This window comes from Callospermophilus lateralis, chromosome 11 (assembly GCF_048772815.1).
Source record: "Callospermophilus lateralis isolate mCalLat2 chromosome 11, mCalLat2.hap1, whole genome shotgun sequence".
NCBI lineage: Eukaryota > Metazoa > Chordata > Mammalia > Rodentia > Sciuridae > Callospermophilus > Callospermophilus lateralis.
In genome coordinates, this window is record NC_135315.1 from 115,156,191 (window position 1) to 115,172,141 (window position 15,951).

At 39.8% G+C, this 15,951-nt stretch overlaps 1 pseudogene; it reads right to left on the reverse strand.

The window, feature by feature from the left end:
* Positions 1–6,705: 6,705 nt before the first annotated feature.
* LOC143410770 (chromodomain-helicase-DNA-binding protein 1-like) overlaps positions 6,706–15,951 on the reverse strand; it is a 51,287-nt pseudogene continuing 42,041 nt past the window's right edge.

A 15,951-nucleotide genomic window follows, 5' to 3' on the forward strand; every position in this document is an offset into this window, starting at 1 on the left:
TGACTGTACTTTGGCTCCAATTGAAGCTCAATGAAACAATAATTCTTAAGATAGTATTTTGTGAATAAAGATGGTTTACGTAGGAATCTTCTGAGTAAATTATTCCTATTTTATTTTATTCCAGAGAACAGCATTTAATCTGATGAAGCCACTCTTACATAAACAAGAATGGGAGTTCTAGGTACTTGTATTCTAGCTCATGGAAATATCTTTTAAACTCCCAACAAAGAAGTGTATTTAGTATGACTGTAGCAAATGTAAAGTGACTTTAGGCTTAATGAAGAATTGTCACTGATTTACAGACTGGTTGGGCATTTCAGCTAGTTTTTCCATATCGGAATAACTAGAGCATGGGAGGACTAAAGGAGAGAACACAACTAAACATGTCACGGAAACAGGAGATCTCAACTACAAAGAAAAATGAAGACCTCTTGTTTATATTGGTTGCTTAAAACATTACATAGCTCTTGAGATACCATATTTCCTACATTAGATTCAAGTGAGTTATGAACTCCCATTTTCACCCCATATACAGATTGCACAATCACATTGTTTACACATCCACATTTTTACAAAATGCCATATTAGTACCTGTTGTATTCTGCTACCTTTTCTAGCCTCTACTATCCCCCCTCTCCTGCCCTCCCATCTTCTCTCTCTATCCCATCTGCTGTAATTTAACCCTTGGGAATTGGAAACCACACTTTAAACTCACTCTCCTCCCCTTGTTCCCTTCTGTCAAATTACTCATCATCTTCTTCTATTTCTCCTCCTCCTCCTCCTCCTTATACCTTTAATTCATTCATCGTACACTCATGCTTTGGTTCATTCATTCCTTTCACATATGGTGTTGGGGACCAACTCAGGACCTTTGAAAGTGTGAAGCCAGCACTCTAGTGCTGAGCCAAAACCCCAGCACCTGTCTTTTTGATTTTATGACTGTTTATATGAAATTGAGAATCGCATTCTGCTATGGTTTACTGATATGTGGATTGACCTAGTCCTTGTTTTCTGGGAGACTTTTGGAAAATATACATGAATTATTAGGAGATTGAAATGAAGAAACAAAGAGGAAATTCCCCAATTTCTTATTCTTAGAGTCCATACTCTGACTCTGCCTACCTACTGTAAAAACTTTTAAACCCTTACTCCCCATTTCTATATCATTGCCAACAAGTGAACATTCACTGCCCTACAACAAGCCAGAGAACTCACATTGAACAATGTTTCCCCAGTAGAGACCAAGACACAATACTTATTAAAAAAATACCCTAGTTATGAGTTAGCAGGTAAAGCTTTATTTGAGTGTTAAATGTGCTCTAATTATGTGTTTGTGTGTTTGTTGATGTGTGTGGTGTGTGGGTGTGTGTGCTTGTGTGTGAAACAAGCACTGAGGTGTAAAATAAATGCAGGATTGCAACGGCCTTCTTAAAAATAAGAAGCAACTTTATCACATTTGAAGCCCAGTGAAGAATCTGCCTGATACTTAACCTACAAGTAATTGAAATGTGAAAAATTCAGGCCTCGAAAAACAAAGCCAACATACATACTGAATCTAATCAGTCTGTCTCACCTGTTTTCTAATCACTCCTTTCAATAAACCTAAATTGCCAGCATAAAACATCAGTTGTTCTAAACGAGTGGACGGATGTCCCCTGTCATGGGCTGTGTAAAATACATGGACGATCCGGCACTGATTGTTATCTAGAATGACTTCTGCCTGAACTACTATTGGAGAATTGTTGCTGATATACTGCGGTTCTTATACCAGTAAACTGGAATGAAGGTAATTTCAGGCTGCAAAGGAATAAATTGATTTTACTAACTGGTTTTTGGAAAACACTGCCATGAAAAATTATCAATATGTTCATAAAGGCATCTACATGTCTCTTCACAAGGGTTTTACTTAATGGGGGAGGTGGTGAGGTCTGGATATAACTGAACTGTCCATTAGTAGGTAGAACAATATCATGGGAATCAGAGTGCACATTCCGGTTTGACCTCAATCTAGGTAACATGGATTCATCTCTGTGTAATAGGCCTGCTTCTGAAAAACACAATGTCGAGCTCCAAAAGCAGAACGATACTTTCAGAATACCATGTTATGTTTGTAAATACATAGACAGATAGATATACAGAAATCAAAAATCTGAAAACGGTCTGGAAGTGTACATTTCTATAACTTACAATGTCAGTAGTGGGGGATTAATAGCAGATCAAGAAGACTGTATCTGCATGAGAAATGGTTCAATTTTTGAAGGAGTTTTTTAAATGAAAATGGACAAAAAATTTAAAGGGTTACAGTAAGTGTTGAGGAGTGACTTGGCAAAAGGAGCACAGAGGTGAGAAAGAATTAAGTAGAGTTCAATAGAACCAGGTATAATTTCTGTACACATGACTCCATGAACAGGAGCAAAGGGGACACTTAAAGAAATCATAGGACTAAAGAGAGATCAGGAGGGTTTGTACTAGTCTAGAAATGCTGACCTGAAAACCAACTAAAGTTTCAACTCCTTCTTTTGAGGAACATTAGCTGTGCCGTGCTTTTCAAAAAGGACTTGTCATAACTGATTGATGCCCATGTTAGCAACTCTTCTGAAATTACGTTGAAAGTAGACTAATGTGAGAGTTTCTCTTTAGAGATAATTCAAATTACTTGCATAGGAAGTGGCAGCAGGTCTGGGGATGTTGTAGCTCAGTGGCAGTGACCTTGCCTAGCTTGGGGCTGGCCTGCCATGGACTTTCACCCCAAACACTTGCAAGAAAAGAAAAGGGAGGGAAGGGAGAGAGAAAGTTGGAAGGGAGGAAGGCAAAGTTGGAGGGATGGATGGAGGTATAAAAGAAGGAAGCAGAAAAGGAGAAAAACCAGGAAGGGGGGAAGGAAGCAAGGAAGGTAGGAAATAGGGAGAGCACAAGGGCAGAAAAAGGACTGAGTCACTCAAACAAAAGGCAAGGGACACAAAGACCAATATAGGCCATAAAAGCTGTTTGAACAGTTTAGTCAGCTTTAGAATCTGAGTGACATCAAACTGAATGTTATTGTGACTGGATGGAATCTTCCTACTAACCCCGCCTTGGCCTGGCCTAAACCAAATCAAGGGGTGGGTGGCAGGGAGAGGAATTCTCTCTGGCTGGAGTGGGAGGGACCTAAACATGTGGCACTTGAGGATGCACTGGGTAGGGAAGGGGACAAGACTCCCCTGATGGGCAGTTGAGACAACAAGGCTCCTGGGAGCCCTTGATCAGGGCTCCCACCGCCATACGCACACCACCCACCATACGCTCAGCCCCTGAAGGGGCTCACAGTGGTCTGCTCCGTTGCCTGGTTCAGGTTGGAGTTCCGGACCAAACACCTGAGTGTCCACAGCCTGTGTTGGCCTGCCTGGGCAGGCTGTGGTTGTGGTGGCAAGAGCCAAAGCTGTCTTGGCGTGATGGAGGAGCCAAGGGCTGCCTCTCAGCCATACTAGTGGGTGGTTCTGGAAGAAGCACCCAGGGTTGTGGCAGCATTGTCCGAAGACATGAAGCCAGGCCATCTTCCTTATGGCTTTCCTTGGGAGTTGATGATGTGTACAGCTCTTGGATTTTTTGCTGTTCTCTCACTTGTCTGGAGAGCTTTTCAGTCGGTTAGTAGCAGGCTTTACGTGGGAAGAGAAAAAAGGCTGGCTCTAAATCTTGCTGGACTTATTGAGGCAAAATGTGGACTTCTTGATAAAGTGAGCCTTGTTGAAAAAGAACATAAAGGCTTAGACTCATCTTTAAAGGATTCCAGGGTTGAGAAGGGTTCAAGGGAAGCACAACAGCTGGAGGCAACCTACGAAAAGCTGCATAGGTCCGAATCCAGCCATGGCGTTGAAATGCTCTTTCTAGAAGAAGAGCCCAAAGCACAGAAGGCTAAACATGGTCAACAGGATGAAACGATGGCGCATCTATCAAGAGGGATACAGTCCCTCCAAGGTGAATCTGAATCCCTCAGATCACAAATAGCTGAAGCCAAAACAAACTGGAGACTCTTTCAAGTGAATGAGGAAGAACTGAAGCTGGCAATCAAAGAGGTTTTGAATGAAGGATCCCTACTTCCGCAAACGCAGAGACCAACAATACAAGGAGAAGCTGAAGCACAGAGGGAACAAGGAGGTGTCCAATATAAAGCAAAAATCATATTAGAGGACTCTAAAGTAGCTGGAGAACAAGTTCTAAGGGACACCGAAAATCACATGGAGTCTCTGAGTGAATGCTTGCTGAAGATCAAGGATAGATCTTCTCCAAGCCTGGGAGCCCAAAGGGATGGTGGTCACCTGGAACTGGGAAAGACGAGTGAACCCGAAATTGGTGCTCACTTGGAGGATGAGTCCAAAGGAGCTTTGAGGAACCTGGTTTATGGTGATAAGCTAAAGGCCTCCTTAGAAATCTTGGAAGGAGGAAGAAATCAAAAATGTACTTTCTCATCTGAAGTGGAGAAAACCACGGAAGACCTTACAGAACACCTTAAAAGTCTGCAGACTGAACAGGCATCCTTGCAGTCAGAAAATGCACAGCTACAAAGTGAGAATGAGACCCTACAGAAGAACTTGAAAGTCATGATGGAACGCTATCAAGAAAATACGATGAAACTGCACAGGAAATTAAGAGTGGAGGGAAACTACCGTGTGGAGCAAGAGGAGAAACTTTCCAAAGTCGAAGAAAAGATGAGCCATACAATAAAAGAGCTGGAGACCTACAGAAAGAGAGCCCAATATCTTGAAGAACAATTGCAGAGTACCATTCATTCCTGTCTGGGGAAGATTATTTCCTCTGAGAAAGAAGCACATGCCAGTGAGTTGGCAGCTCGGATTGCTGAAAGAAACCTCAGCTATTTCAGGAAACAAAATGCACGCAACAGACAAAAATTAACTGAGAAGGAGCTGAGATTTGAACTTGTAGGAAAAGATCCCTATGATGCACTGGATGTTTCCAACTCAGCAATGGGCCCTCACCAATAGGTCACCCTTCATCTGAAAGGAGACCTCCTCATTTTGAAAAGTCCACTCACACTCTCAACTTTCACTCCAGTGGGAGGAGGACGAGGGTCAAGGGTCCCTGGAGAATCCTCTGGTCCATGCGACTATAAAGCCCCAACTCTGGTTACTTCTTTAAATTGAAGAATGGATTATTGAACTAGAACTAACTTCAATGAAGTTGCTTTTGGGTCCTTATGAGGGTTACCTGGGGTAGGATTTTTTGTTGTTGTTTGTTTGTTTGTTTTCCCCAGTGCTGAGTATCAAATCCTGGGCCTCACACATGCCAAGCAAGATCTCTACCACTGAGCCACATCCCCAAGCTCTTGCTTTTTTGTTGTTGTTGTTGTTGTTATAATAAAAAGACTTAAGACAGATAGAAACTATTGTTGGATATATAACCTTACTGAATCCAAGAGTCAGATTATTTGTTAACAAATCTTTGAAAAGACCATTTTAGAAAGCAATTCAGGGCTTTCCTGTAGCAGGGCAGACACTAGATAAAGAAAACTGCTGAACAAAACAAGTAAAAAAAATCTGGATTAGAAACATAAAATTGTCTATTTAAGTGCTTCACTGGACTGGGAGGGAAAGAAGGATTCCCCAGAGGCCAAGAACAGAAAAGCAAAGTTCCTGGGAAACATTCTTCTGAGATAAGAGACCTTGAACTTGGGCTCCTGAGCTGTAGGGGTGCAGAGGGTGCTCATTGGTCATCCCCACACAAAGTTGAGACTCTATGTGCAAGAAGCAAGGAGAAATAAATCTAGAGTATTGACAGAAAGCAAACGAAAAGAGCTCTGGTCAAAGATAGGGAGTAAAAAACCTTCCCCTGAGCATTCGTAACAAGGCAACCTTCACCTTCCTGGGTGTGCAGTCTGCATTCTACCTGTAGGATCTTAAAATACTTTCAAAATAAGATTTAATATAAAGTAGAATGAGAGAGTTTAAGGTTGTGCCTTTTTACAAATTGAAATGCAATTCTTTAAAATCCTTTCTTTTCTTTATTATACTGGTACATTTAATTAAAAAATACATGAAAAAAAAACAGAAAATGTAGAAAAGAAAAAAAAACAGGAGCAGATTTCAACAAACTCTACATATTCTGAATTAATAAGAAATTGAAGAGTTTTAGGAACTGCAGGCAAGGAGTGCCATGGTAGCAAAATGCTTAAAGTTCACACAATTTAAAGAGTGACTTGTTTTAATTATTGGCCTGTTTTTATTTTAAATATTTTTTGGGGGCTTTCATATGAGAAAAAGGAAATGAAGCTATAGGGGGATACATTGGGACCAGGTGATGGTATTAACCTCATTAGCTTACTAAATTAATAACAATCAATAGTTTTTTAAACTGATATCAATATTCAAGCTCAGCGGGACTGATACTAGACTTTCCCTGGACTTAAGTCAAACAGTGAACACTGGGGCCTGGCGCAGTGGCACACACTGGTAATCCCAGTGGCTCAGGAGGCTGAGGCAGGGGAAAATCAAGTTAAAAGCCAATCACAGCATAAGTGTGGTGGTAAGCAACTCAGTGAGACCCTGTCTCTAAATAAAATACAAAAAAGGGTTTGGGATATGGCTCTGTGGTTGAATGCCTCTGAGACCAATCCCTGGTACCCTGCCAGAAAAAAAAAAACAAACAAACAAACAAAAAAAACACATTTGACATGGAAGATCTAAAAAGCTACTAGATAAATAGGCTAACGCATCAGATCCTGGTACGCACTGAGGTCACTAGGGGAGAAGTAACATAAAGGGAACAATTATCTTGACATATCAGTGTTTTCCTCTGACAGTCAACCTCAGTCTTCCAGATGTTCAAATTTGCTTTATTTGTCCAAAGGGAACCAAGGAAGTCCACAAAGCACATTGTTTAAATAGGCTCCACATTTTATCCAAATTGATTTGTCCCCTATCCCATTCTTTGCCTGATCTATATTTCTTCTTGGAAACATCCCTCCTATATAGTATATCAAGTGATTCAAGCACTGCCATAAATTTAGCTATTGAGAGACAAGGAGATGAGACTGACACTTACCAATGCCTAAATAATTAGTATCTGGATGATGGGAACAGGGCTTGGTAGTGAGACTGGAACTATTTTAAGTCTCTAATAAAGATATCTCAGCATGACTCCTTTCAAACTATGAAAATAGGTCTCTATAGAATTTTATTAACCATAAAGGCACTTCTTCCACACGTCAAAATTAATCTCATTTTTTCTGAAGGATGACTTCAATAGAAAGAGTCAGAGCTCATCTTCTTATTTCTAAGCCAGCCTATAATAAGTGGGAGGATGATTTTTCCTCTAACTAAAGGTACACTCACCAAAAACTGGTAAAAAATATATACTGCATTGAAATTTAAGAAATAACATAAAAAGGAGTATATCTTAAATTATAAACATTTTTGAGAGAATAGTTATTGGCTGCCTCCCCTGAATAAGTTCTCAACCTTGTTCCTTTTTAACAGGAACAAAAATTTCTAAGTCAAAAGGTCTGGCTGGAATTGAACTCTCCGAAGAATCCAAGGGTAGGATTATTAATCAACACTTATTGACATAAGCCTTGACTGGTTTATGTCAATACATCCTTCTCCCAGCCAGTGTGAATGGCCTTTTGGAGGAATTCTGGGGAAAAAAGTATCTTATCTTTTCTGTGGAAGCTGCCAAAAGAATACATTCTCCAATCTGCTGAAACAGAAAAAAAAAATGGAGCTTCTGTTTTACCACCAGCCTTTTGAAGTCATGAAGAATTCCAACCTTTAAATGGAAGATAAGATGGAGAAAAGCAAAAAGCACCCTAGTGACATGGGTAAACCACTAGATCAATCTATGCCTGAAGTCTTAACCGATCATGGAACTTCTTGGTTAAATAAACTGATGAGCTCCTCTTATTGTTGTAGTTAGTCTGAGCTGGGTTCTCTGTTATCTTGCAAACAAATGAATCCAGTCAATTATTAATGGAGGTTGAAACCTCCAAGGTAGGTAGGTTTCAAAAGTCCAGACTTGAATATAATTATCCAAGTATCTTAGAGATTCACAACTTAATTAGACAGTGTAGGGCATCTTACTCAACTGTAGCTTGGTGTTTTGTAAAGTTGAATCTATTATGAAGAAAAGATTTCTAACAATAACATGTAGAAAAATCTATTACTGATTCCAGAGTGCCAGATTTTGTTAAAAAGAATTCACTGTGGGAAGAGTGAAGGCTCATACCTCTCCATCCATGATAATGAATAGGCAATGAAAAAAGAAAGAAAAAAGACCAAGTATATTATTTCCTTCATTATCTTCATGGTAGCTTTCAAAGTCTCTATCACAAAATGTTAAATCCAAGAGCACAGTTGGCTGGTTGACAGAAAGATTGGTTGGTTGATTGGAAGATTTGAAAAAGAAAGATAGGGATTCACAGAAATAGTTTTTGCACATCCAAGTTAAAGCAAAGAATTCTTTCCCACTTTTCCTTCTGAACGCCAGCAAAAAAGCAGCACATGTAGAGATTTCCTCCATGTACTATCCACTTCTCCATTGGTCCATGTAGTGTCTACCCCCTGGCTCAGTTCCCCTTTCTTTCATGCACGTGGTAACACTGGATTCCCAACAGCCATGATTATTTACAACTAGTCTGTACTTACTGGCTTCTATTTATTGCACAAGGAAAAAACTCCTAGTCCAATGAGTCAACCAATATATTTTCTAGAAATTTGGATTTGAAACGAAGAGGTTGTCAAATTACTATGCCTACTGAAGCTGAACTGGAACATACAAAATCTATAGGACTGAGCAGGTAGGCTAGGAAATTAAGAAATCAAGTATTCAGTGGTATATTATAATAAGAAGAATTCAAAGAGCTATCAGTCACTCTGATAAGCCCTTTTTGCATATGTAACCTGCTTAACACTCAGAATTACCAGTGAGGAGACTACTGTTATGTCTCCTTTACAGATAAGCAGATGGAGTGGTTAAGCAAATTATCTAAGGCCAGAGGGCTAATGTCAGAGGAAAGGTTTAAATTTGAACCATGTGACTTTAGACCATTTGTTTTGAATTTCTAAGTCCCATCCCTGGTGTCATTTTGTGTCTGAGTTTCAGATATAGCTCAGTCTTTCAATTCTAAAAAACCAACTAGGTTTTGCTTTTTGTTTTGTAGACCTGGGGATTGAACCCAGAGGTGCTTTACCAATGAGCTACATCTCCAACCCTTTTTATTTTTATTTTGAGACAGGATCTCAGTAGATGGCTGAGGCTGATCTAGAACTTCCGATCTTTCTTCCTCAGCCTCCCAAATTGCTGGGATTACAGGAGTAATAAAATTTCTCTTTTCGCATGAGTTGGTTTCTGCTTGGAAAAAAAAAATGTCTTAAGGAGAACATTACTAACAATCAGGGATCCACATTTATAGTTCCCAGGAACTCAATAAGCAGTGAGTAAATGGGTAATCGAACATCACAGAGCTCCCTCTGCAGTGGGCTTCTGGGCATCTTAATTCACGAGGAATCTGGACTCTGTGTTGCTGAGCAATGCATCCTGTTTGTGCTCTGTATGCAGCAGATGCTCCGACCCTGGGCATTTTGATGGTAGGTGGATAATTTCCTGGAACTGAAAGCACAGACAATACCCTCCTCTGCAGGCTTGGCATTTTGAACTACAGATGTAGGGCTCAGTAGTTAGAATCCAGGGGGAAATTACATTGAGATTGAATTTTTGAAAAACAAAGCCATACTACTTATGGCAAGATTAAGTCAAGTCTGAGAATTGCGCTTTGATATCAAGCAAATCTGAATTCCAGCCCCGGCTAGTTCCACTCTGAACAGTTTTGTGACATTGCCCAAGCTTCTGAATATTTCTCTAAGTTTTAAGCATTTTTAAAATATTACCTTGGGAATTGAAAAAGTAACCCAAGAAAATTAAAACAAAACAAAACAAAAAAACTATATTTCCCCCAGAACTAATTGTCATTACATCTCAGCATATTTACCCCTCTGTGCCACTTTATTATTAGTATTAGTATTAGTATTAGTATTAGTATTAGTATTGCTTATTAGACTACTTGGTTAAAAAAATCACACAAAGCTGTTTATAAAAATGATACATGTTCATTACAAGGAATTCAAACAATGCAAAAATTAAAAGGAAGACTTATTTTTATCACCAGAATTCTGCCATCCATAAATTACTATTATTTATATTAGAAAATTACAGAAAATTTTCTAGGTAGATATGCACTGATAGAGGGGTGACCACATACATAATTCATGTTTGATAAATAGATTTAGATAGATGGATAGAAATATTTTGCTAAAATCTGATCTGCTTTAGATGGTTTTAAAAATAAAGGGTTAAATTTAAAAATTTGGCTTTCATTTAAAAAGAATAATATATTTTAAACAGTGAACTGCAAGGATACTAAAAGCACTAGTACTTTTAACTTCTAATTTTCCTCTGTTTTTTTTTTCTATTTTAAGTGCCCATATCCTGGCTGATGCTTATGCAAAATTTCTCACACTCCCCCTACAACTGGGTTGCTTCAATTTCAGAAAGAAGATCCAGAGATCATGCATGTTCTTAAAACTAATCAAATATGTAGAAAATAAAATTTTGTCATTTTAACCATTTTGAAGGATACAATTCAGTGGCACTTAGTATATTTACATATTGTGCAAACACCTTTATCTGAGTCCAAAACATTTCACTACCGCAAAAGAAGATTCTCTATAAGAATAATAAATTCCCTCCTCACTCTCTCCTTCCTCCTTTCTGACAACCATTAGTCGACTTTCTAGATTTGTCTATTATGAGCATTTTCTATAAATTGAATTATGCAATATGTGAGTTTTTTGACTGTCTTTTACTTAGCATTCTTTCAAAGTTCATCCATACTGGAGCTCATATCATTATTTCATCTATTTTATGGATGCATAATATTCCACTGGCATTTGCAAAAAAAGATCATGATGTCTTCACTCATCAAAAATGGGTTGATGGGTATACGATAAACAGAGAAGAAAACGACTGTCCACACAAAATACACAAATACATTGTGAAAAATATGGTGATGAGGGGATTATAATAGGGAAAAATTAAGTTGTTCTGCTAAACATAAAGATCCACAGGCTCTTGAAAATAAGCAGGCACAATGGAAGTAGAATATGATTAATGGTGAAATCAAAGATTCCCCAATAATCCATGAAATTCAACAAACACCAAGACACACTAGGTTTAGAAACAAAATTAAATTTCTTTGGCAGAGAGTCATGGCATACTGTGACTCTCTAAGGGGAAGTATAATAAACGGCTTTTCCCAATTGCGTATGACCAAATTTCTTCATCTCTAATCTTCTGCTTCCCCACTGTAAAATCATGATAAAAACGAGATAACAAATATAAAACCAACCTGAAAAGGAAACGGGTCACACACAGACAAGATGAAGTGGTCAGCACTCTGTGCTCTACCTTTGCCATGCAAACCGAGTGTGGTCTGGACATTCCTCATCTCCCCCTCAAAATGACACCACATGTCTGGAAGAAGAAGGTCCTCTCCTGATCTCAGATGGAAGAGCTTACCTTTTTTTTTCTTTGCTGCTAAAAATATCTTCTTGAGGCCCTCTTCTAGGGCTGCCATCTTAATGCCAGACAGGACATCGGAGCAATCATGGTGCTGAGCCACTACCAAGGCTAACTAGAAAGAACAACCATTAGATGGATGACATGAGACAGTTCCACTGTCAACTCAGTGACCTGCCATAGCCTTTTATGGACCACTTAGGCTTTGGCTCCATCCCCCCAGCCCCTTTTTTGGTTACAGAGATTGAACCCAGGGGTGCTTAACCACTAAGCCACATCTCCAGTCTTTATTTTTCATTTTGAGACAGGGTCTTGTTAAGTTGCTTAGGGCCTTACTAAATTGCCGAGGTTAGCTTTGAACTTGTGATCCTCCTGCCTCAGCCTCCTGAGCTGCTGGGATTACAGGTGTGTGTCACTGCACCGGGTGGCTCCATCTCTTTTGTATGCTCTGCTTGCACAGCAATGTGTGATTATGTACTCATCATAACTTGTATTTGTGGTAACGAGAATTTCTTCCTCTTTTCATGATATGTTAAAAACTGGAATCTAAAACTTGTACTTTCTAAATGTTCTCATAGGTAAAGAAAAATTACTCTTAGGAGTAGATAGGATTTTAGAGGTTCTCACGATCCAGTCCTCTGACACTAGAGTTAGGCTGCCTGCTTGTCCTGAGAACCATTTCTGTCTAGACAATCTCTATGAAAACAGATGCCAAAGATCCCCCACCTCCAACTAATGGGGGAAGCTGGAGAGTTCAGGGAGCTTCTGGAGCCAATGTGAGACACAACGTTCCACACCGTGAACAGTTTCCTGAGTAACTATATTCTGAAATTCTCATGCATGGACATTATGTTGTACACCCTCTGCCTTTTGTTCTTATTTTAGAAATTCCTGAATGAACCAATAAACCGGAAACCACTTTGTTGCTAGTCACACACACCACCAATATGAAGAGAATGAACCTCTTTCAGCGTGGTTTCTAAATTTCTTAAGTGTAAGTTTTGGTTCAAAATTTGGATGTGGAGGGGCTGGGGATGTGGCTCAAGCGGTAGCACGCTCGCCTGGCATGCGTGCAGCCCGGGTTCGATCCTCAGCACCACATAAAAACAAAGATGTTGTGTCCGCCGAAAACTAAAAAAATAAATATTAAAAAAATTCTCTCTCTTAAAAAAAAAAAATTTGCATGTGGACTCAGGTCTTGGAGAAAACTATTGGTGTGGTAAATAAATTCACTACAGGTATTCCAAATGACAGACAAGCAAGCAAGAGATACTTAAGGTGCAAAAGGAGGATTCTGATGTAAGCAGAGAAGTGTTGTACTGGTTCCTTTCCTCTGCCTGTGGCTGGCCAGCAAACACAATCTTTTACAGAAACTTTCATGTAATAAATGATGAAACCCCCAGAGTTTTGAGACATATTTTCTTACTCTTCAGTAAATGTTTACTGAGCATTTCCTAGGAGCCGATACTATGTGGGATACTAAGGATAAAAAAGTCCCTACACACGAAGGGGCCTGGAGTCTAGTCCAGGGGATGATAAGGAAGCAGGGGACAGCGCTTAGGGGCTGTGATACTCAGAAGGCTGGGGGATGGCGAAGTGGTGTGGGGGCCAACCTGCTTGTTATGGGATGGACCCTGCTCCCCCAAATCCATGTTTTGAATTTAGGGTACTCCCAGTACCCCAGAATGTAACTACACATGGACAAAAGCCTTAAAAAGATTTATACCGACAGTAGAATGAATTGCAGATAACTCTCCTATGTTCATACATGAACACATAACCAGTGTAACTCCACACCATGAACAACCACAAGAATGGGCAGTTACAGGGCTGGGGATGTGGCTCAAGCCGTAGCGTGCTCACCTGGCATGCGTGTGGCCCAGGTTCGATCCTCACCACCACATACAAACAAAGATGTTGTGTCTGCCGAAAAACTAAAAAATAAACATTAAAATTCTCTCTCTCTCTCTCTCTCTCTCTCTCTCTCTCTCTCTCTCTCTCTCTCTCTCCCTCTTAAAAAAAAGAGTGGGCAGTTACACTCCATATATGTATGACATGTCAAAATACATTCTGTCACGTAAAATAAAAAGAAAGAATGGAGATTACTAAGTTAAAATGAGGTTATTATGGTGGGCCCTAATCGAAACTGGCTTGTGTCCTCTGAAGAACACAGTGAGAAGGTGGTCATCTGCAAGTCAAGGAGAGAAGCCTCAGGAGAAACCCACCTACCGACACTCTAATCCTGGACTGGTGGCACCCAGAGCTCTGAGAACATACGTATCTAGGGTTAAGCTGAGTGCCAGTCTGAGGCACTGTTATGGCAGCCGTAGCAAACCACTCGCATACTAGAGATCTTGGCCAGCAGGGGCAGGAAAGGCTTTAAGAGAAATTATTGGGAGCCAAATGTTAGTTCTGATTAAAAGATGTGTTTTTGATTTTAAACTTACCAGATCTTGCCCTGTGTTTCTTGACTCTTTATCATCAATAGGGAATAAAAGGACACCTCCCAAACTCAAGTTTGAGATTAAAAAAAGAAAAAAGAACAAGAGAAAGAACACTCAGTCTCACATGGACCACTGAAGGAGAATTACTCCGAACCCTACTGTGCCTGCTTTTCCAAATCCAGTTAGGTCTAGGACCTTACCTCTGCCAGTCATTCGTAGCCTTTTCTCACTCCCCTGTTCTCCTGACCTCGGTCACCGCCTTAGCCAGGTTGTTATCTGCTTCCCTCCTGAATTTTTCATGTTCTGCTAACTCAGTATTCCCCAAACGTCACCAGCCAAGTGCCCTACAGGCAACGGAGAGGGAAAGCAAGTGCTAGAGGCATCCCTGGGTAGGGAGGTGTGGAGGACTTCTATGAGCCTGAAATGCCTTTGGAAGTCTTAGTGTTTGTCTCACAACATTCAAATTCTGCATTCTACTACGGCTACCTATTTGCATGTTTTCCTACCCCATACAAATCAAATCAAACTGACATTCTAGGCAGATGTGCTCCTTTAATTCTGGGCTCTACATAACCCAGTTTAAACTATATGTTTAAACTAAAAAGGTAGATATCTTGCACACCCAAATCTTTTAATTCTAAAATATTGGCTCTGCTACATCATTTTCTTTTTAATTTTTTTTTCTAGGTGACAATGGACCTTTATTTATTTATATGCAGTGCTGAGAATCGAACCCAGTGCCTCACATATGCTAGACAAGTGCTCCACCACTGAGCCCCAGCCCCAGCCCTGCTATGCCATTCTTTTGATCAGGCTTCCTGTATGTCTAGCCGTGATCCACTGGATGTTGTCCTACTTAGAACGTATCCCCTAGACAAGCCATGTATGGTCTTCAATGATGTGGCCAACCTTCCCTTTACAAGTGAACTCTGCTGTTCCTTGGCCTATGCCTGGCCCATGCGTGGGGACTGTGCAATGATTTGGGAACAGTAAATACTATAGGGATACCAAAAAGAATGTGAAACTGTTAGGCATCTCTTGCCATTCTATCTACCTATTCAAATTCAACCCATCTTCCCAGACCCCAGATAACTCTTACCATTCCAGGAAGCCTTGTTCCAGTTCCACCTACTCTGATCTAGGCTATTTAAATCCTTCTTCATGGGGCTGGAGCTATAGCTCAGTGGTAGAGCTTGCCTAGCATGCATGAGGCACTGGGTTCAATCTTCAGCACCACATAAAAATAAAAAAATAAAGTAAAGGCATTCTGTCCATCTACAACTACAAAAAAAGATTAAAAAATATAAATCCTTCTTCAGAAAAGAGTGTACACCTTCCAACTCCATTTTCTTACTGACCACTTTTACCTTAAATCTATACAACCAGGTGACAGTCCTCACATTCCTCAAAGTGCTCCAAGGTCATGTGACTGATCATGGGTTGAATCCAGTGGCCTTTTCCCAATTCTTTTTTTTTATTGGTTGTTCAAAACATTACAAATCTCTTGACATATCATACTTCATACATTAGATTAAAGTAAGTTATGAACTCCCATTTTTACCCTGTATACTAATTCAGAGTCTGACACTGTAAACCACTTTGCCTTCTTAATATTCTCTCTTCCCTTACAAAGGTTGAGCAGCATCCCTAATCCAGAAATCCCAAATCCTCCCAAATCCCAAATTTTTAACAGTGTTATGATGCCACAAGTGGAAAATTCCACATTGGACCTCATGTGATGCACAGTGCACTAAAAATAATGTATGAAACTACCTTCAGGCTATGTCCATTAGTTTTATGTGAAATATAAGTGAATTTTGTGTTTAGACCTGATCCCATTCCCAAAGTATCTCATTAAGGTATACAAAATATCCAGTTTTTAAAAAAATCTGAAATACTTCAATTTAAATAAGCAAAACCTTTACTTCAAAATACTACATTCTCA